We start from the raw sequence: 23,717 nt of genomic DNA on the forward strand, positions 1-23,717 counted from the left end.
GGTTTACAGAGAAATGGCAGACCAACTGAACAAATATTTTAGTTCTGTCTTTGCTAAGGAAGACACAAATAATCTTCCGGAAATACTAGGGGACCGAGGGTCTAGTGAGAAGGAGCAACTGAAGGAAATCCTTATTAGGCAAGAAATTGTGTTAGGGAAATTGATAGGATTGAAGGCCGATGAATCCCCAGGGCCTGATAGTCTGCATCCCAGAGTATTTAAGGAAGTGGCCCTAGAAATAGTGGATGCATTGGTGGTCATTTTCCAATATTCTATAGACTCTGGATCAGTTCCTATGGATTGGAGGGTAGCTAATATAACACCACTTTATAAAAAAGGAGGGAGAGAGAAAACAAGGAATTATAGACCGGTTAGCCTGACATCGGTAGTGGGGAAAATGTTGGAATCAATGATTAAAGATGTAATAGCAGCGCATTTGGAAAGCAGTGACAGGATCGGTCCAAGTCAGCATGGATTTATGAAAGGGAAATCATGCTTGATAAATCTTCTAGAATTTTTTGAGGATGTTACTAGTAGAGTGGACAAGGGAAAATCAGTGGATGTGGTGTATTTGGACTTTCAAAAGGCTTTTGACGAGGTCCCACACAAGAGATTAGTGTGCAAAATGAAAGCAAATGGTATTGGGGGTAATGTATCGACGTGGATAGAGAACTGGTTGACAGACAGGAAGCAAAGAGTAAGAATAAATGGGTCCTTTTCAGAATGGCAGGCAGTGACTAGTGAGGTACCGCAAGGTTCAGTGCTGGGACCCCAGCTATTTACAATATACATTAATGATTTAGACGAAGGAATTGAATGTAATATCTCCAAGTTTGCAGATGACACTAAGCTGGGTGGCAGTGTGAGGTGTGAGGAGGATTCTAAGAGGCTGCAGGGTGACTTGGTTAGGTGAGTGGACAAATGCGTGGCAGATGCAGTATAATGTAGATAAATGTGAGGTTATCCACTTTGGTGGCAAAAACAGGGAGGCAGAATATTATCTGAATGGTGACAGATTCGGAAAAGGGGAGGTGCAATGAGACCTGGGTGTCATCGTACATCAGTCATTGAAAGTTGGCATGCAGGTACAGCAGGCGGTGAAGAAGGCAAATGGCATGTTGGCCTTCATAGCAAGAGCATTTGTGTATAGGAGCAGGGAGGTCTTACTGCAGTTGTACAGGGCCTTGGTGAGGCCACACCTTGAATATTGTGCACAGTTTTGGTCTCCTAATCTGAGGAAGGACATTCTTGCTATTGAGGGAATGCAGCGAAGGTTCAGCAGACTGATTCCCGGGATGACAGAACTGACATATGAAGAAAGACCGGATCGACTAGGCTTATATTCACTGTTCACTGGAACTTAGAAGAATGAGAGGGGATCTCATCGAAACATAAAATTCTGACGGGTTTAGACAGGTTAGATGCAGGAAGAATGTTCCTGATGTTGGGGACGTCCAGAACCAGGGGTCACAGTCGAAGGATAAAGGGTAAGCCATTTAGGACCGAGATGAGGAGAAACCTTTTCACTCAGAGAATTGTGAACCTGTGGAATTCTCTACCACAGAAAGTTGTTGAGGCCAGTTCGTTAGGTATATTCAAATGGGAGTTAGATGTGGCCCTTACGGCTAAAGGGATCAAGGGGTATGGAGAGAAAGCAGGAATAGGGTACTGAAGTTGCATGATCAGCCATGATCATATTGAATAGTGGTGCAGGCTCGAAGGGCCGAATGGTCTACTCCTGCACCTATTTTCTATATTTCTATGTTTCTATGTTTCTATGTCCCACCACCGTTCAAACTGGAAGTGAGCAGGTTGGAGGTGGGTTGAGGTCGGGTTTCAAAATGTTAACACTATAACCTCCCACTTGATCCAAACCCGCTCAATTTTGGGGGTTACAATTCCCCCCTAAGTGATTACAATACCACCGACCAACCAGAAGAACAGTTGTTGACCTGAATTAACATTCAATCAGTGGGGAGAGTCTTGTACTGTGTGCTCTCAACCAGAGACTGTTTTGTTCCTGTGACAACCTTCAGTTTCTACCAGTGATATTAATCTGGAGTGGTTCCCAGAAGTAATATCTGTGAACTGTTAGGGTAAGTTACAAGGTCAGGTAAATATATATAACTTTAAAAAAACTCTCATAAGCAGCTCATTGCTAGTTATTTAGCTGAAGTATTTCACACATAATTTGTTATTATCAGTACGTTTGAAAGACAAAATTTCAATTTACTTCATTCAGATAAACATTGAATAAATCGCAGATGTATGTGGAAATTTTAAGTGTGTCCCTGCCTTGGTAGTCTGTTACACGTTCTTTTTGGATAAACAACAGACAATTGCTTCACAGCAAATATAATGATAATGCGGATCTATGAGTAATAAAATTGCATATTCAGTTTGCTCAGTAAATGGTTCATTAAATGAGGGGTGTTTCTTTTAAAATCCCTGTTCAATGAGCAATTTACTGCACAATTTGATGTAAGAGTTGCATTTCATAATGCCGCTAGGATTAGTTACCTCCACACTGAGAGTGCCTTCCATCAATTCCATCCTGTGTGAAAAAACTGCTTGGACAACTCTTACACTGGCCGCTTAATAGGTAGAGGATGTTGAAAGGGATTGATTACAAGCTAGACTGTCATGAGGCTTCAAATTGGAACATAGAAACATAAGAACATACGAAATTGGAGCAGGAGTAGGCCATAAGGCCCCTTGAGCCTGTTCTGCCATTCAATAAAATCATGGCTGACCTGATCATGGACTCAGCTCCACTTCCCTGCCTGCTCCCCATAACCCCTTATGCCCTAATCGTTTAAGAAACTGTCTATTTCTGTCTTAAATTTATTCAACTTCCCAGCTTCCACAGCTCTCTGAGGCAGCGAATTCCACAGATTAACAATCCTCTGAGAGAAGAAATTTCTCCTCATCTCTGTTTTAAATGGGCTGCCCCTTATTCTGAGATCATGCCCTCGAGTTCTAGTCTCCCCCATCAGTGGCAACATTCTCTCTGCATCCACCTTGTCAAGCCCCCTCATAATCTTATACGTTTCGATAAGATCACCTCTCATTCTTCTGAATTCCAATGAGTAGAGGCTCAACCTACTCAACCTTTCCTCATAAGTCAACCCCCTCATCCCCGGAATCAACTTAGTGAACCTTCTCTGAACTTCCTCCAAAGCAAGTATATCCTTTCGTAGATATAGAAACCAAAACTGCACGCAGTATCCCAGGTGTGGCCTCACCAATACCCTGTATAGCTGTAGCAAGACTTCCCTGCTTTTATACTCCATTCCCTTTGCAATAAAGGCCAAGATACCATTGGCCTTCCTGATCACTTGCTGGACCTGCATACTATCCTTTTGTGTTTCATGCACAAGTACCAAAGAACATAAGAACATAAGAACATAAGAATTAGGAACAGGAGTAGGCCATCTAGCCCCTCAAGCCTGCTCCGCCATTCAAAAAGAACATGGCTGATCTGGCCGTGGACTCAACTCCACTTATCCGCCCGCTCCCCGTAACCCTTAATTCCCTTATTGGTTAAAAATCTATCTATCTGTGACTTGAATACATTCAATGAGCTAGCCTCAACTGCTTCCTTGGGCAGAGAATTCCACAGATTCACAACCCTCTGGGAGAAGAAATTCCTTCTCAACTCGGTTTTAAATTGGCTCCCCCGTATTTTGAGGCTGTGCCCCCTAGTTCTAGTCTCCCTGACCAGTGGAAACAACCTCTCTGCCTCTATCTTGTCTATCCCTTTCATTATTTTGAATGTTTCTATAAGATCACCCCTCATTCTTCTGAACTCCAATGAGTAAAGACCCAGTCTACTCAATCTATCATCATAAGGTAACCCCCTCATCTCTGGAATCAGCTGACTGAATCGTCTGTGTACCCCCTCCAAGGCTAGTATATTCTTCCTTAAGTAAGGTGACCAAAACTGCATGCAGTACTCCAGGTGCGGCCTCACCAATACCCTGTACAGTTGCAGCAGGACCTCCCTGCTTTTGTACTCCATCCCTCTCGCAATGAAGGCCAACATTCCATTCACCTTCCTGATTGCCTGCTTCATCTGCAAACTAACTTTTTGGGATTCATGCACAAGGACTCCCAGGTCCCTCTGCACCGCAGCATGTTGTAATTTCTCCCCATTCAAATAATATTCCCTTTTACTGTGTTTTTTTCCAAGGTGGATGACCTCACATTTTCCGACATTGTATTCCATCGGCTAAGGTTTGGCAGATGGAATACAATGTCGGAAAATGTGAGGTCATCCAGGTCCTGCTGTACTTGCGGCACTTTGCAACCTTTCTCCAATAAACAATAACTTGCTCTTTGATTTTTTTCTGCCAAAGTGCGTGACCTCACACTTTCCAACATTATACTGCATTTGCCAAAATTTTGCCCACTCACTTAGCCTGTCTATGTCCTTTTGCAGATCTTTTCTGTCCTCCTCACACATTGCTTTTCCTCCCATCTTTTTATCGTCAGCAAACTTGGCTACTTTACACTCAGTCCCTTTTTCCAAGTCGTTTATATAGATTGTAAATAGTTGGGGTCCCTGATCCCTGCGGCACCACACTAGTTACTGGTTGCCAACCAGAGAATGAACCGTTTATTCCGACTCTCTGTTTTCTGTTAGTTAGCCAATCCTCTATCCATGCTAATATATTACTCCCAACCCAGTGAACTTTTATCTTGTGCAGTAACCTTTTATATGGCACCTTGTCAAATGCCTTCTGGAAGTCCAAATACACCACACCCTGTTTGTTACATCTTCAAAGAACTCCAGCAAATTTGTCAACCATGACTTCCCCTTCATAAATCCATGCTGACTCTGCCTGACTGAATTTTACTTTTCCAAATGTCCTGCTACTGCTTCTTTAATAATGGACTCCAACATTTTCCCAACCACAGATGTTAGGCTAACTGGTCTTTGGTTTCCTGCTTTTTTGTCTGCCTCCTTTTTTAACTAGGGCGTTACATTTTAAGTTTTCCAATCTGCTGGGACCTCCCCAGAATCCAGGGAATTTTGGTAAATTACAACCAATGCATCCACAATCCCTGCCGCTACTTCTCTTAAGACCCTAGGTTGCAAACCATCAGGTCCAGGGGATTTATCTGCCTTTGGTTCTATTATCTTACTGAGTCCCACCTCCTTAGTGATTTTGATTGTATTAAGTTCCTCTTCCCGCTATAGCCCCTAGACTATCCACTGTTGGGATATTGTTAGTGTCCTCTACCGTAAAGACTGATACAAAATATTTGTTCAGAGTTTCTGCCATCTACATGTTCTCCATTACTAATTCCCCGGTCTCGTCCTCTAAGTGACCAACAGGTAAAAAAACGGGATGAGGTTCTACGAGGCGAATTTAGGGAGCTAGGAGCTAAATTAAAAAGTAGGACCTCAAAAGTAGTAATCTCAGGATTGCTATCATTGCCACGTGCTCGTCAGAGTAGGAATCGCAGGATAGCTCAGATGAATATGTGGCTTGAGGAGTGGTGCAGAAGGGAGGGATTCAAATTCCTGGGGCATTAGAACCGGTTCTGGGGGAGGTGGGACCAGCACAAACCGGACGGTCTGCACCTGGGCAGGAGTGTTTGCTAGTGCTGTTGGGGAGGAGTTAAACTAATATGGCAGGGGGATGGGAACCTCTGCAGGGAGACAGAGGGAAATAAAAAGAAGGCAGAAGCAAAATATAGAAAGGAGAATAGTAAAAGTGGAGGGCAGAGAAACCCAAGGCAAAAAACAAAAAGGGCCACATTACAGCAAAATTCTAAAGGGGCAAAGTGTGTTAAAAAAAAACAAGCCTGAAGGCTCTGTGCCTCAATGCGAGGAGTATTCGGGATAAGGTGGATGAATTAACTGCGCAGATAGCAGTTAACGGATATGATGTGATTGGCATCATGGAGACATGGCTCCAGGGGGACCAAGGCTGGGAACTCAATATCCACGGGCATTCAGCATTTAGAAAGGATAGACAGAAGGGAAAAGGAGGCGGGGTGGCGTTGCTGGTTAAAGATGAATTCAATGCAATTGTAAGGAAGGACATTAGTCTGGATGATGTGGAATCGGTATGGGTGGAGCTGCGGAATTCCAAAGAGCAGAAAACGCTAGTGGGTGTTGTGTATAGACCACCAAATAGTAGTAGTGAGGTTGGGGACAGCATCAAACAAGAAATAAGGGATGTGTGCAATAAAGGTACAGCAGTAATCATGGGCGACTTTAATCTATACATTGATTGGACTAACCTAACTGGTAGCAATGCGATGGAGGAGAATTTCCTGGAGTGTATTCAGGATGGTTTTCTAGACCAATATGTCGAGGAAACAACCAGGGAGCTGGCCATCCTTGACTTGGTATTGTGTAATGAGAAGGGACTAATAAGCAATCTTGTTGTGCGAGTCCCCTTGGGGAAAAGTGACCATAATATGGTAGAATTCCTTATTAAGATGGAGAGTGACAAAGTTAATTTGGAAACGAGGGTCCAGAACTTAAGGAAAGGTAACTTCGACGGTATGAGGCGTGAATTGGCTAGAATAGACTGGAAAAGGATACTTAAAGGGTTGACGGTGGATAAGAAATGGCAAACATTTAAAGATCACATGGATGAACTTCAGCAAATGTACATCCCTGTCTGGAGTAAAAATAAAACTCGGAAGGTGGCTCAACCATGGCTAACAAGGGAAATTAAGGATAGTGTTATAGCCAAGGAAGAGGCATATTAATTGGCTAGAAAAAGCAACAAACTTGAGAACTGGGAGAATTTTAGAATTCAACAGAGGAGGACTAAAGGTTTAATTAAGAGGGGGAAAATAGAGTACGAGAGGAAGCTTGCAGGGAATATGGAAACTGACTGCAAAAGCTTCTATAGATATGTGAAGAGAAAAAGATTAGTAAAGACAAATGTAGGTCCCTTGCAGTCGGATTCAGGGGGAATTATAATGGGGAACAAAGAAATGGCAGACCAATTGATCCAATACTTCGGTTCTGTCTTCACAAAGGAAGATACAAATAACCTTCCGAAGGTACTAGGGGACAGTGGGTCTAGTGAGAAGGAGGAACTGAAGGATATCCTTATTAGGTGGGAAATTGTGTTCGGGAAATTGATGGGATTGAAGGCCGATAGATCCCCGGGGCCTGATAGTCTGCATCCCAGAGTGCTCAAGGAAGTGGCCCAAGAAATAGTGGATGCGTTGGTGATCATTTTCCAACAGCCTATCGACTCTGGATCAGTTCCTATGGACTGGAGGGTAGCTAACGTAGCACCACTTTTTAAAGAGGGAGGGAGAGAGAAAACGGGTAATTATGGACCGGTTAGCTTGACATCAGTGGTGTGGAAAATGTTGGAATCGATCATGGAGGACGAAATAGCAGCGGATTTGGAAAGCGGTGACAGGATCGGATCAGGTCAGCATGGATTTATGAAGGGGAAATTGTACTTGACGAATCTTCTGGAGTTTTTTGAGGATGTGGCTAGCGGAGTGGACAAAGGAGAACCAGTGGATGTGGTGTATTTGGACTTTCAGAAGGCTTTTGACGGGGTCCCGCCAAAAGAGATTGTTGTGCAAAATCAAGGCACATGGCATTGGGGGTAATATACTGACGTGGATAGAGAATTGGTTGGCAGACAGGAAGCAGAGAATCGGGATAAACGGGTCCTTTTCAGAATGGCAGACAGTGACTAGTGGAGTGCAGCAGGGCTAGTGTTGGGACCCCAGCTCTTTACAATGTACATTAACGATTTGGATGAAGGAATAGAGTGTAATATCTCCAAGTTTGCAGATGACACGAAACTGGGTGGTGGTGTGAGCTGTGAGGAGGATGCTAAGAGGCTGCAGGGTGACTTGGACAGGTTGGGTGAGTGGGCAGATGCATGGCAGATGCAGTATAATGTGGATAAATGTGAGGTTGTCCATTTTGGGGGCAGAAACATGAAGGCAGAATATTGTCTGAATGGTGGCAGACTAGGAAAAGGGGAGGTGCAACGAGACTTGGGTGTCATGGTTCATCAGTCATTGAAGGTGGGCACGCAGGTACAGCAGGCGGTAAAGAAGGCAAGTGGTATGTTGGCCTTCATAGCTAAGGGATTTGAATGTAGAAGCAGGGAGGTCTTACTGCAGTTGTACAGGGCCTTAGTGAGGCCTCACCTGGAATATTGTGTTCAGTTTTGGTCTCCTAGTCTGAGGAAGGACTTTCTTGCTATTGAGGGAGTGCAGCGAAGGTTCACCAGACTGATTCCAGGGATGGCTGGGCTTTCATATGAGGAGAGACGGGATCAACTGGGCCTTTATTCACTGGAGTTTAGAAGGATGAGAGTGGATCTCATAGAAACATATAAGATTCTGACGGGACTGGACAGGTTAGAATCGGGAAGAATGTTCCCGATGTTGGGGAAGTCCAGAACCAGGGGACACAGTCTAAGGATAAGGGGTAGGCCATTTAGGACTGAGATGAGGAGAAACTTCTTCACTCAGAGAGTTGTTAACCTGTGGAATTCCCTGCCGCAGAGAGTTGTTGATGCCAGTTCACTGGATATATTCAAGAGGGAGTTAGATGTGGCCCTTACGGCTAAAGAGATCAAGGGGTATGGAGAGAAAGCAGGAAAGGGGTACTGAAGGAATGATCAGCCATGATCTTATTGAATGCTGGTGCAGGCTCGAAGGGTCGAATGGCCTACTCCTGCACCTATTTTTCTATGTTTCTATGTTTCTAATATTTACTTTAGCCACCCTTTTCCTTTTTATATACCTGTAGAAACTCTTGCTATCTGTTTTTATATTTTGTGCTAGTTTACTTTCATAGTCTATCTTCCCTTTCTTAATCATTTTTTTAGTTGTTCTTTGCTGGCTTTTAAAAGCTTCCCAGTCTTCCGTCTTCCCACTAGTTTTGGCCACTTTGTTTGCCCTTGTTGTTAATTTCCCCTTCATAAATCCATGCTGACCTGGTCCGATTGCCTTTATTTTTTTCGTTAGCCACGGATGGCTATCTTTTCTCTTACACCCTTTCCTCCTCACTGGAATATATTTTTCATAGAAACATAGGAACAGGAGCATGCCATTTAGCCCCTTAAGCCTGTTTCGCCATTCAATGAGATCATGGCTGATCTGTGACCTAACTCCATATACCTGTCTTTGCCCCATATCCCTTACTACCTTTGGTTAACAAAAATCTATCAATCTCAGATCGAATTTTTTTTAATGAAAGGTCTTGGTCATCCCAGAGGAACGTATACTTGTGGTCCGAGGCCTCCTTTCGCAGCCCAGCGTATGGGCTCACACATCCCAGGAATGTAAGCACAACCTGGGACCATGTTGGCCTGGAGCACCAATGAACATGGAGTATTCTCATTGATTATAATGGGAGCTCCGTTTGTATGAGCCCCCATTACTATCAATGAGAATATCCCCCAAAACACAGAAACAAAACACAATAAATAGAAAAATGCTTCACATGTTTAAAATTTATTGAATTTGAATTTAATTAAATGTTTTAGACAAAAATTTATTTTTGCATTTTTTTAATGTGTTTAAAAAGGGCTAAAAATAAACTTACCTTAATGGACAGGATTTTTAATATAAAAATTCGTGCTAAAATTTAATTTTATCTTTTAAAATTCTTACGCTGATAAAAGTAAGCCTTACGCTTGCTTTTACCAGGTGTAAGAGTTTGAAGCACATTCGCTGTCATTTTGACAGATCGCAAATGCCGGTTCTTGGCGCATGCGCATCGCCCGCCAAGAATTTGCGAGGCCTCTTCGGGTGCGTGTGCACATCGTACACACCCAGAGAGGCTACAATTTATGGTCCATTATAGATACCATGTAACTTTTAGGCTGTAATTCCATCTAGGTTCATGATATTGTATGAAATTCTTGAAGAGATTGCTGCCTTGTAATCGTACCTAGCCATCCATAATTCTCCAATAATTTAATTATCTGAATTTATCTTGCAAAATTCAAGAGATATAGTGCAGAATGGCACAGCACACATCTGTACTCTACATCCACATGAATAATTAACACCTGAATGGCTCAATAGATTTACTTGTTGGAGAAATTTATAAGGAACAGTATTAGAGAATCATACTTTCCTCTATCAGCTTTCTACAGTTGGACCAACAACAGGCAAAATGTTTTGCAATAATTTTATGTATGGAGATCAATATCCCAGAATCAGTTATGCCAAACTAGTTAAAGCAAGGATGGCTAGGTTTGATCTCGGCCTGCTGAATTTGTTTTGGTGCGACTGGGTATTTGTAAGTAGGCAGCCAGTGAAGTAGTTGTATGCCAACCCTTTCCAGTTAGATGAGACATGGAGCTGCACTAATTCATCTTCTGGTCCAGGCACATTACTACCCACCACTTTAAAACCTACTTCAGAAAGACTGAAAGCCACATGGAACTTCTCTATTTTCCATCTTCCCCATATAGCACAACCCATGCCTTAGATTAACTAAAGGGAGTTCTACTGGCAAGAATTGAATGTTCTGGGGGTTAAGGTCATAGAGAATCTGTTCTCAGAGTTTAGATTCTGCAATCCTATAAACTAATGTCAAAATTCCAAATTCCCAACAGATTTTTATTCAAGTATCGCGAAACAAGATGCATCTTTATTGTGCAATGGAGAAGCAATCCACAAATTCGCTGATAAACTACAGGCAGTTTTCAGAAAATATATTGAACTCAAGTGGATCTTGGCAAAAAATGTGTTGAATGTTCACTAAATCCAGGAAGCGTCTATTTAAATATTAAAACAAGACTGGAAGCCTCTGCTTTAACCTCCATTTTGAATTTAACTTTAGCTGGTCGGATTTTGTATGCCTTATGAAACCCGCCAGCTAATGCAAGGCGAGGACTGCTGGATCCAGTAGGAAAGTACCTTTACACTTACCCCCTGGATCCAGGTTCCCCACCTAACCCACTTCCTGCGATCAGATACTCCGCTCCTGCAAGCCTCCAATCCCATCTGGAGGCCTCCAAACATCCCCTAGGCCTCCAATCCACCCCCCAGCCACCGATGCTCTTCCTAGGCTCCAATGCCCACCACAAGGCCTCTCCACACTCCTGTTCCTCTGGCTGCCGATCTTTGCTGACATCCACCCTCCCACCCTAAAAAACAGATTAACTGGTCATTATTAATTAAATGGTCACCTGAGAACTCACTTTTAGAGTGGAAGCAAGTCTTCCTCGATTTCAAAGGACTGCCTATGATGATGATAATGATGATTGCATTGCTGTTTATGGGACCTTGCTGTGCGCAAATCAGCTGCCGTCTTTCCAACGTTACTATAGTGACTACACTTCAAAAAGTACTTCATTGGTGGTAAAGCGCTTTGGGACGTCCGGTGGTCATGAAAGCCGCTGTATATATACACAAGTCTTTCTTACTTTTTAACGAAATCGTGCTTTTCTGCACAATGCTAACATTTACAATAGCTCATGTAATCTATTGGTTTAGTTAGAGGCCCTATCTCTCACATGGACGCAAAAGATTCCTTGGCACTATTTGATGAAGTGCAGTGGAATTCTGTGATGTCCTGACAGGCATTTATCCCTCAACCAGATGGTCTGGTCATTTATTTAATTGCTGTTTGTGGGATCTTGCTGTCCACAAACTGGCTGCCCCTTTTCCACATTACAACAGTGACTCCGCTTGCAAAGTATTCATTGTCTGGGAAGCACTTTTAGAAGTACTGAGGTTTTGAAAGACACGATTTAAATGCAAGTTCTTTCTTTTTTGTTTGCTCTGAAATATGAATGACAACTGATTTGCTGCTTGATACACTCAATTCTAAAATTATTGCAAACTAATTGTACATCAGAATAACTATTAATGGTGTGTTATTACAATTCATGGATCATTTTGTAATGGACCTGTGTTGAGAACGGCTGATTTTCTGTTGTCCGTTACCAGTGAGCAGCAGTGGAGCAGTCACTTGGCATCCACAGCTCACTGTTAAAATTCAAATGAGGCCTGACCCTGAAGATGATTTGGGCCTCCTGACTGTCTTTGGGCAGGCGTCTCGGGTCCACTGCTAATTTCGCACCTATCTTTGGGTGGAAGTTGAAAATCTCTCCCTTGCCCCCCTCCCCACCCCTGCCCATATGATCATTGCCACTCTCATACATTCTACAAGACCTGAAGTTTTGCTTTTTGTTTGCAGTTTGATTAGATTGAGCCGTGCTTTCTGATCAAGCTGATAGAAACCATTAAATGGATTTCTGTTCATTTTTCTCTTGGCGGGTGTATATAGCCCCACAGCATTTCTAAACTAATTTCCGACTCAGGATTCATCGTTGAGCCATGCACCAATTGTGACCGATTGGCAACGTCCTCATGAGCCTCTACCAATTCAGGCCTTTGACCAACTGCTAGCGGGTGTTTACCTTTGTGACCTTTCAGCCTGTGAGAAATACTTTATCCAGCACATTTCAAACTGAATTTGAATGTCTAATTTAAAAAAAAATTCTCATATCTTTCTAGTTTTCTAGTTTGGTTCCGAACTTTAACGATTGAAACACTCCTGCCTTGTATAGCTGTGATGACAGCTATCTACTCTGGTTTCTGCTCTGTCATAAAACAATAACTACATATACAAATTAGCTTAATAAAACAATTAATTTCTTAAATTCCATCACATTATCGTTTTGCCTCATCAAGCCATGGTTTCACAACTACACGTTACAACGTAAAACAAAAACAGCAAATCGCCATTTTTGTCAAACAATGTCAATATACAGTATATGACTTTTATTCACAGCAAATGTCGAAGATGAAACATGGAAACACATACAACATAACCAGACTTAAATTATAAAACAGTATTTCCTGTTTACTGACCAGTAATTATTTCGCCACTTAGCCTAGAACATGTGCCAAGTTTTACGCATTTAGTACTGGTCTCACACATTCCAATAATGTCTCACGCACCTGCACTTGTATACCAAACTCAAATGCTATTTATATATCATTGGTAATTGAACATAAGGAATAATATTACAAATTTGCACTCCGGGTTTGAAGTCCCATATCATGAATTTAGTTGCAAAGAGGCCAACTTTTGTCGCTGTCGTGCCCACAGCCGCCGAGGTCCCGCTGGAAATGGTCATTTTCTGGGCGATTCCTTCGGAACCGCCCATCTGCCGTCGAGGTTCCGCCCAGCGGGAACTTGGTGTGGAAGGGTTCCGCCCACATCACGTTGTCCCGCCTGGATGTCTGTAAACGGCCATTTTGATGCTTTTTCCTGGCCTCTCGTCGACCTGTCGCCTGCCAGAAGAACCACTCTGGAAAAGCAGGTCTGAGCTCGCAGCACTCGCAGATCAGGTGGGAGGGAGGGAGGGAGACAGAGGTGGAGTGCAATGGGGCAGCACTCGCACATCGGGTGGGTGGAAGGGAGATAGAGAGAGGTGGAGTGCAATGGGGCAGCACTCGCAGATCAGGTGGGAGGGAGGGAGGGAGACAGAGGTGGAGTGCAATGGGGCAGCACTCGCACATCGGGTGGGTGAGAGGGAGATAGAGAGAGGTGGAGTGCAATGGGGCAGCTCTGGCACATTGGCTGGGAGGGAGTGCTGGTGGCCATCACATCACAGCAGCCAGTCAGACCCTGCACCATACCAGTGAGACTGCTGGAAAGAAGTTAGGTCAACGTTGCATTGCTTTTTCAGTGACTTGGCCTCCACAGCCCTCTTTGGTAGAGAATTCCACAGGTTCACCATCCTCTGAGTGAAAAATTTCTCCTCATCTCGGTCCTAAATTTCCTACCCCGTATCCTGAGACTGTGACCCCTTGTTCTATACTTCCCAGCCAGGGGAAACATCCTCCCCGCATCCAGTCTATCTAACCCAGTCAAAAATGTCAGTGGGCAAGAAGCTTGCGCCTTGTGTTTTAATGGTTCATAGTGTATGGCTTAAGGTGTATAGTGTTAAAATATCTTGTGGGGCAGCATGGTCGGGAGGGGTGGATAAACAAATGAAGCACATTCCTCCACCCGGCTCAAAGGGGATCTCCGCACAAGCCCGTCAGTTCAAATTAGGACCGATTGTGACCAACTTTATTTGATCTTGCGAAAAGACATTTGATGTCCTCAAATTAATGTCACGTCATCGATTTGGACCACACAAGTTATACTACATGGAGGCATACTACTTCAGGGAGCACTACGCGCTGGTGCAGGTGGGCGACGGCAGCGAAGAGGGATGTCATCAAGGTCCAGGTCGGTGATTGGGGCGTGGGCAGGTACAGCTGGAGCAGTGAGAGACTGTGGAGGGATGTGATCAGGGCCCAGGTGAGGCGTGAGTTTGGGACCAGGGGCCCAAGGGCAGCACAGCCAGCCCACACTGCTATATGTGCGGACACTAGGTCCGTGCAGCAGAGCTGGTCTCCAGTTGTCTTGGTTAATCCTTGCCACTGTACCAAGACCTAGCTCTGTCAAGCCTGTGTGGTGGCTGGTGTGCAACGGCCACCACACGTTAAAAAAATCTACGCACAGGCATTTTCCACCCTTCAATATGCAGTTCGGGTCCTTCATTGAAACACCTGTGAACTCATCCTTTTTTGGTGTGGAAGCAAGTCATCCTCGTTTCGAGGGACTGCCTATGATGACTTTATTGCTGATGGTGGATGTCATGTATTCAACCAGCATTGTAACCCATGTATAAACTGACCTAAGTTGTACACCGTGAGAACACTGACCACTAGGTGGGAGACACTCCGAACCTGGACCTTCAGGTATAAAAGGGGAAGCTCCATCCACCTTCATCACTTGAGTGCTAAGGAATAAAGGACAGGTCACAGACTGACCTTCTCTCAAGCATGGGCCTCGTGTGCATTTATACTGTGTAGTAAGGACGTATCAATGGCGACGAGGATGGGATTTAAACCACGCGAGCATGGCCACTAGCAGAACAGACGAGAGGTACTGCATTAAGGAATGGTTGGGACAGAGATTCAACATTGTTAAAGCAGCACACAGTTCTCCAGGCAGACAAAGGCAGTCAGGCATGCCCCAACATGTAGTCGAACCCAGAGGGGGAGTTCGACAGAGACAATGGCAAGCTGAACAGCGATTCACGCCATTGCAAGGGACAATGCGACCAGTAATGGGGCCATCAACACCTGTTAATGGTGCACTCAAGGACAATAACAGGAGCAGTCAGGGACGATCGACTGGCAAGGGACCTTTTGTTTCAAACCGCAACTCATGCTGGAGGCATGGAGGCATACATTCAGCCGGAGTTTGCAGAGATGAGCAAAATACCTGCAGAAATTGCAGAAATGGACACTGGGGGAAATCGCTGGAAGCTGAAGTTCAGCGAGTTCATGTGGAGCACGTATACAGTTCATACACCAGGATGCCACCGATAATGATGAAAGTGCTCCTCAATGGCATCCCAGTATCAATGGAGTTAGACACGGGTGCCAGCCAGTCCCTGATGGGTATCAAACAGTTCGAAAAGTTGTGGGCATCCAAGGCCAGGAGGCCAAAATTATCGGCGATTGACGCACAGCTACGGACTTACACAAAGCAGATCATGCCGGTGCTAGGCAGCGCCACGGTAGTCGTGACCCACAAAGATTCAGAGAACAGGTTGCCACTCTGGATTGTCCCAGGGGATGGTCCCGCACGACTGGGGAGGAGTTGGCTTGCTGTCATGAACTGGAAATGGGGCGATGTCAATGCAATTTCCTCTGTGGAGCGAGTATCATGCTCACAGGTCCTGGACAAATTTGACTCATTATTTCAACCCGGCATTGGCACTTTCATGGGGGCCAAGGTAGTGATTCACATAAACCCGGATGCCAGACCAGTACACCACAAGGCCAGAGCGGTGCCGTACGTGATGCGGGAAAAGATAGAAGGCGAATTGGACCGCCTGTTGAGGGAAGGCATCATCTCGCCAGTCGAATTCAGTGACTGGGCGAGCCCGATTGTGCCGGTGCTCAAGGCGGATGGGTCGGTCAGGATATGTGGCGATTACAAGGCCACCATCAATTGGGTGTCACTCCAAGACCAGTACCTGCTACCGAGAGCGGAGGACCTCTTTGCGACGCTATCCAGTGGCAAACTTTTTTCAAAATTGGACCTGACCTCAGCTTACATGACCCAGGAGCTGGCGAGTGAGTCGAAGAAGCTGACCACCATCACGACACACAAGGGGTTGTTTGAGTACAACAGATGTCCGTTCGGGATTCGCTCGGCCACCGTGATCTTCCAACGAAATATGGAAAGCCTCCTCAAGTCAATTCCAGAGATGGTGGTTTTTCAGGACGACATCCTCATTACGAGTTACGGTACTGAAGAACACCTCCACAACCTGGAGGAGGTGCTACGCAGACTGGACAGGGTAGGTCTGCGACTGAAAAAGGCGAAGTGCATCTTCCTAGCTCCAGAGGTAGAATTCCTGGGGATGAGGGTAGCAGCAGACGGGATCAGCCCTACTGCATCCAAGACGGAAGCGATCCAGAGAGCACCCAGACCCCGTAACACGACGGAGCTGCGTTCGTTCCTGGGGCTCCTGAACTATTTTGGTAACTTTCTTCCCAAATTGAGCACGTTGCTAGAGCCGCTACACGTGCTCCTACGCAAAGGTCGCGAATGGGTCTGGGGGGGCTTTTAATAGAGCACGCAATTTGTTATGTTCCAACAATCTGTTAACGCTATATGACCCATGTAAGAAACTTGTGTTAACGTGCGATGCGTCGTCCTATGGTGTCGAGTGCGTGTTGCAGCATGTCAATGCCAATGGTCAGTTACAGCCAGTAGCTTATGCCTCTAGGAGTCTGTCCCAGGCAGAAAGGGGCTATGGGATGGTAGAAAAGGAGGTGCTTGCATGTGTATATGCGGTAAAGAAAATGCACCAGTACCTGTTTGGCAGGAAATTTGAGCTGGAGACAGATCACAAACCCCTAACGTCCCTTTTGGCCGACAACAAGGCCATAAATGCAAATGCATCGGCCCGCATACAGAGGTGGGCACTCACATTAGCTGCCTATGACTACACAATTCGGCACAGACCGGGCACCGAAAACTGCGCCGATGCACTCAGCAGGCTCCCACTAGCCACCACTGAGGAGGCTACCGAGCATGGTGCTGAGATGATCATGGCTGTTGACGCTTTCAGAAGCGAAGGCTCACCGTGACAGCCCGTCAGATTAAAGTCTGGACAAATAGAGACCCGCTATTGTCTCTAGTCAAGAAATGTGTCCTGAATGGGGACTGGGCAGCCACGTATAGGGCATGCTCTGAGAAATTTAAACCATTTCACAGGCGCAAGGATGAACTCTCGATTCAGGCCGATTGCCTACTGTGGGGAAACCGCGTGGTCATGCCCGAGATGGGCAGAGAGGTGTTCATCAGAGAACTCCACAAAGGGCACCCGGGCATTGTCACGATGAAGGCAATTGCCAGGTCACACGTTTGGTGGCCAGGGATAGACGCAGATCTGGAACTTTGTGTTCGCAGGTGCAACACGTGTGCTCAGCTGGGCCATGCGCCCAGGGAAGCCCCCCTTAGCCCTTGGCCATGGCCCGCCAAGCCTTGGTCACGCATCCATGTGGACTACGCAGATCCTTTCATGGGGAAAATGTTTTTGGTTGTAGTAGACGCCTACTCCAAATGGATCGAGTGTGACATTTTAAATTCAAGCACATCCTCTGCCATGGTAGAAAGTCTACAGGCAATTTTCGCCGCCCACGGTCTACCGGACATCTTGGTCAGCGACAATGGCCCGTGCTTCACAAGCACTGAATTCCAGGACTTCATGGCAGGCAATGGAATTAACCATGTTAGAACGGCACCGTTCAAGCCGGCCTCAAATGGCCAGGCAGAACGAGCAGTGCAGATAATCAAACAGGGGATGCTCAGAGTCCAAGGGGGTTCCCTACAAACCCGCTTATCACGCCTCCTGTTGGCCTATAGATCCCGACCACACTCGCTCACAGGGGTTCCACCCGCAGAGCTACTAATGAAAAGGACGCTCAAAACCCGATTATCCCTTATACACCCCACCATGAAAGAAATTGTCGAGAGCAGGCGCCAGTCACAATATCACTACCATGACAGGAATGCGAGGGCGCGATGTATTGATGTAAATGATCCTGTTTTTGTCCTCAACTACGCTGCAGGGCCCAAATGGCTCGCAGGCACTGTGGTTGCCAAAGAGGGAAATAGGATTCTGGTCGTTAAACTAAACTTACAAATCTGCCGCAAACATGTGGATCAAACAAAAAGGAGGTTCAGCAACCCCATAGAAGAAGCAGAGGAAGAACACGATATAGAGTTCACTCCACCACAGGTGACCGAACACCGGAACCAAAGGGAGGAGAGCCCAGTCACTGTGGGCAGTCCGGAAGGCTTGAGGCACTGCAAACAGCAGACACTCAGGCCAGCGCCCAACAACCGGAGCCCCAACTCAGGCGCTCTACAAGGAAGCGTAAACCACCAGAGAGACTCAACCTGTGATCCCAATAAGACTTTGGGGTGGGAGGTGATGTCATGTATTCAACCAGTATTGTAACCCATGTATAAACTGACCTAAGTTGTACACCGTGAGAACACTGACCACTAGGTGGGAGACACTCCGAACCTGGACCTTCAGGTATAAAAGGGGAAGCTCCACCCACCTTCATCACTTGAGTGCTGAGGAATAAAAGACAGGTCTCAGACTGACCTTTTCTCAAGCATGGGCCTCGTGTGCATTTATACTGTGTAGTAAGGACGTATCAGTGATGTTTAAATTGGATGCCATAAAACTGACTGAAATGTCTCTAAGCTAATGAAGGCTTTTTTGTTGCACCTCACTGAAATTCCTTATTGAGGATCCCAATGGCGAAGGGAAAATTATTATGAGTGACTGAAAAGTGTTCAGCATCTCACATTTTGTACATCCAAGCTGATTCATTAATTGTGTCACACAATGTGCTGCAATGGAACTGATGACCATATCATCTCAGGTGTGGCATTCCTCCATGTTTGGCCTCACAAAAAAAAGGTTGAAGTGCAAGCTTTAAGGTCTGCCCTGCAACTTGGTAAACAAGAGTAATTGAATGGTAGCCTTCCTGCATTGCTCACCCTTCATTGTCGTCTTGCGGTGGCCTGATGACAGGACCCACTATACACTGCAGTCAGTTGTGGATGGGAAGATATTCCTGATGAAGCAGATGACCTGAGGGACAGATATGTGTTTCGCGCAGTGCACCACACATGATGTTAAAATGACACACGCACAAACAGAGGGTCAACAATGTGAGTGTATTTACAAGTGCACAATGACAAACATTACATATGACATATACATACATTTACACGAGGAAGCAACATCCACCCCTCTACCCAGCACCATCTCTTCACCCACCGCTTGCAGAAATGCCCAAGTTCCTCTACCTCCCCATGCCTACACAAGGGAAGTGGCCCTCCTCTGGTTGAGGAGGTTGAGCAGGAGGAAGCGGGATGTGTGCAGATGTTTGTGTATCGGTGAGAACATGGGGCACGGGACCGAAGGCGCTGGGATCTCCTACTCCTCCGGCTCTGTCTGCCTTGAGGGTGTGAGGTCAGGGGCGTGCACCATGCGTGCAGAAGCCATCTCCTGCGTCATAGCCGCAATGCTTTCTGTTGTGCGCACCAACACTGTGTGGAGGCGCTCCACCCTTTGATCATGCTGCTGGGTGAATATGGCAATGCTCTCTCTCCTCTAATTCCTCTCTCCTCTCTTTCCTCTCTCTCCTCTCTCTCTGCTCTCTCTCCTCTCTCACCTCTCTCTCCTCTCTCACCTCTCTCTCCTCTCTCTCCTCTCTCTCTCCTCTCTCCTCTCTCTCCTCTCTCCTCTCTCTCTCCTCTCTCTTCTTTCTCTCTCCTCTCTCCTCTCTCTCTCCTCTCTTTTCTCTCTCTCTTCTCTCTCTCCTCTCTCACCTCTCTCTCCTCTCTCCTCTCTCTTCTCTCTCTCCTCTCTCTCCTCTCTCTCCTCTCTCTCCTCTCTCTCTCCTCTCTCCTCTCTCTCCTCTCTTAGAAACATAGAAACATAGAAAATAGGTGCAGGAGCAGGCCATTCAGCCCTTCTAGCCTGCACCGCCATTCAATGAGTTAATGGCTGAACATGAAACTTCAGTACCCCCTTCCTGCTTTCTCGCCATAACCCTTGATCCCCCGAATAGTAAGGACTTCATCTAACTCCCTTTTGAATATATTTAGTGAATTGGCCTCAACTACTTTCTGTGGTATAGAATTCCACAGGTTCACCACTCTCTGGATGAAGAAGTTTCTCCTCATCTCGGTCCTAAATGGCTTACCCCTTATCCTCAGACTGTCACCCCTGGTTCTGGACTTCCCCAACATTGGGAACATTCTTCCTGCATCTAACCTGTCTAAACCCGTCAGAATTTTAAACGTTTCCATGAGGTCCCCTCTCATTCTTCTGAACTCCAGTGAATACAAGCCCAGTTGATCCAGTCTTTCTTGATAGGTCAGTCCCGCCATCCCAGGAATCAGTCTGGTGAATCTTCGCTGCACTCTCTCAATAGCAAGAATGTCTTTCCTCAAGTTAAGAGACCAAAACTGTACACAATACTCCAGGTGTGGCCTCACCAAGGCCCTGTACAATTGTAGCAACACCTCCCTGCCCTTGTACTCAAATCCCCTCGCTATGAAGGCCAACATGCCATTTGCTTTCTTAACCGCCTGCTGTACCTGCATGCTAACCTTCAATGACTGATGTACCATGACACCCAGGTCTCGTTGCACCTTCCCTTTTCCTAATCTGTCACCATTCAGATAATAGTCTGTCTCTCTGTTTTTACCACCAATTTTTACCTCACATTTATCCACATTATACTTCATCTGCCATGCATTTGCCCACTCACCGAACCTATCCAAGTCACTCTGCAGCCTAATAGCATCCTCCTCGCAGCTCACACTGCCACCCAACTTAGTGTCATCCGTAAATTTGGAGATACTGCATTTAATCCCCTCGTCTAAATCATTAATGTACAATGTAAACAGCTGGGGCCCCAGCACAGAACCTTGCGGCACCCGACTAGTCACTGCCTGCCATTCTGAAAAGTACCCGTTTACTCCTACTCTTTGCTTCCTGTCTGACAACCAGTTCTCAATCCACGTCAGCACACTACCCCCAATCCCATGTGCTTTAACTTTGCACATTAATCTCTTGTGTGGGACCTTGTCGAAAGCCTTCTGAAAGTCCAAATATACCACATCAACTTGTTCTCCTTTGTCCACTTCACTGGAAACATCCTCAAAAAATTCCAGAAGATTTGTCAAGCATGATTTCCCTTTCACAAATCCATGCGAACTTGGACCTATCATGTCACCATTTTCCAGATGCACTGCTATGACATCCTTAATAATTGATTCCATCATTTTACCCACTACTGAGGTCAGGCTGACCGGTCTATAATTCCCTGTTTTCTCTCCCCCTCCTTTTTTAAAAAGTGGGGTTACATTGGCTACCCTCCACTCCATAGGAACTGATCCAGAGTCAATGGAATGTTGGAAAATGACTGTCAATGCATCCGCTATTTCCAAGGCAACCTCCTTAAGTACTCTGGGATGCAGTCCATCAGGTCCTGGGGATTTATCGGACTTCAATCCCATCAATTTCCCCAACACAATTTCCCGACTAATAAAGATTTCCCTCAGTTCCGCCTCCTTACTAGACCCTCTGACCCCTTTTATATCTCTCTCCTATCTCCTCACTTACCTCTCTCTTCTCTCTCTCCTCTCTCTTCTCTCTCTCCTATCTCTCCTATCTCCTCTCTCTCCTATCTCTCCTCTCTTCTCTCTCTCCTCTCTTCTCTCTCTCTCTCTCTCTGCTCTCTCTCCTCTCTCTCCTCTCTTCTCTCTCTCCTCTCTCACTTCTCTCTCACCACTCTCTCCTCTCTCTTCTCTCTCCTCTCACCTCTCTTACCTCTCTCTTCTCGCTCTCCTCTCTCTTCTCTCTCCTCTCTCCTCTCTTACCTCTCTCTCCTCTATCTCCTCTCTCTTCTCTCTCCTCTCTCCTTTCTCTTCTCTCTCTCCTCTCTCTGCTTTCTCTTCTCTCTCTCCTCTCTCGCCTCTCTCTTCTCTCTCTCTTTTGTCTCTACTCTCTCTTCACTCTCTCCTCTCCCACCTTTCTCTCCTCTCTCCTCTCTCTCCTCTCTCTTCTCTCTCTCATCTCTCTCCTCTCTCTCCTCTCTCTCCTCTCGCTCCTCTCTCCTCACTCTCCTCTCTCCTCTCTCCTTTCTCTTCTCTCCCTCCTCTCTCTTCTCTCTCTCCTGTCTCTCCTCTCTCTTCTCTCTCTCCTCTCTCACCTTTCTCTCCTCTCTTACCTCTCTCTTCTCGCTCTCCTCTCTCTTCTCTCTCCTCTCTCCTCTCTTACCTCTCTCTCCTCTATCTCCTCTCTCTTCTATCTCCTCTCTCCTTTCTCTTCTCTCTCTCCTCTCTCTGCTTTCTCTTCTCTCTCTCCTCTCTCGCCTCTCTCTTCTCTCTCCCTTTTGTCTCTCCTCTCTCTTCACTCTCTCCTCTCCCACCTTTATCTCCTCTCTCCTCTCTCTCCTCTCTCTTCTCTCTCTCATCTCTCTCCTCTCTCTCCTCTCTCTCCTCTCTCTCCTCTCGCTCCCCTCTCCTCTCTCTCCTCTCTCCTCTCTCCTTTCTCTTCTCTTCCTCCTCTCTCTTCTCTCTCTCCTGTCTCTCCTCTCTCTTCTCTCTCTCCTCTCTCACCTTTCTCTCCTCTCTCCTCTCTCTCCTCTCTCTCCTGCTCTGCTCTCTCCTCTCTCTCCTCTCTTCTCTCTCTCCTCACTCTCATCTCTTCTCTCTCTCCTCACTCTCATCTCTTCTCTCTCTCATCTCTCTCCTCTCCTCTCTCTCCTCTCTCTTCTCCCTCCTTTCGCTCCTCTCTCTTATATCTCTCCTCTCTCTTCTCTCTCTTCTCTCTCCTCCCTCTTCTCGATCTCCTCTCTCTGCTCTCTCTCGTCTCTCTCCTCTCTCTCCGCTCTCTCTTCTCTCTCTTCTCTCTCTCCTCTCTCCTCTCTCTCACCTCTCTATCCTCTCTCTCCTCTCTCTCCTCTCTCTCCTCTCTCCTCTCTCCTCTCTCTCCTCTCTCCTCTCTCTCCCCTCTCTACTCTCTCCCCTCTCTCCTCTCTCTCCTCTTCCTCTCTGTTCTCTTTTTTCTCTCTCTCCTCTCTCTACTCTCTCTTCTCTCTCTCCTCTCTCCTCTCTGTCCTCTCTGTCCTCTCTCTCCTCTCTCTCCTCTCTCTTCTCTCCGTCCTCTCTCTTCTTTCTCTCCTCTCTCTTCTCTCACTCATCTCTCTCCTCTCTACTCTCTCTACTTTCACTTCTCTCTCACCTCCCTCCTCTCTCTCTCCTCTCTTCTCTCTCTCCACTCTCTCCCCTCTCACCTCTCTCTCCTATCTCTTCTCTCTCTCCTCTCTCACCTCTCTCCTCTCTCTCTCCTCTCCCTTCTCTCTCTTCTCTCTCTCCCCTCTCTCCCCTCTCTCTCCTCTCTCTTATCTCTTCTCTCTCTCCTATCTCTTCTCTCTCTCCTCTTTCTTCTCTCTCTCCTCTCTCCTCTCTCCTCTCTCTTCTCTCTCCTCTGTCTTCTCTCCTCCCTCCACTCTCTCTCCTCTCTCTCCTCTCTTCTCTCTCTCCTCTCTCACTTCTCTCTCACCAATCTCTCTGTCTTCCCTCTCCTCTCTCCTCTCTTACCTCTCTCTTCTCGCTCTCC

Source organism: Pristiophorus japonicus, chromosome 1, assembly GCF_044704955.1.
Source record: "Pristiophorus japonicus isolate sPriJap1 chromosome 1, sPriJap1.hap1, whole genome shotgun sequence".
Lineage (NCBI taxonomy): Eukaryota > Metazoa > Chordata > Chondrichthyes > Pristiophoridae > Pristiophorus > Pristiophorus japonicus.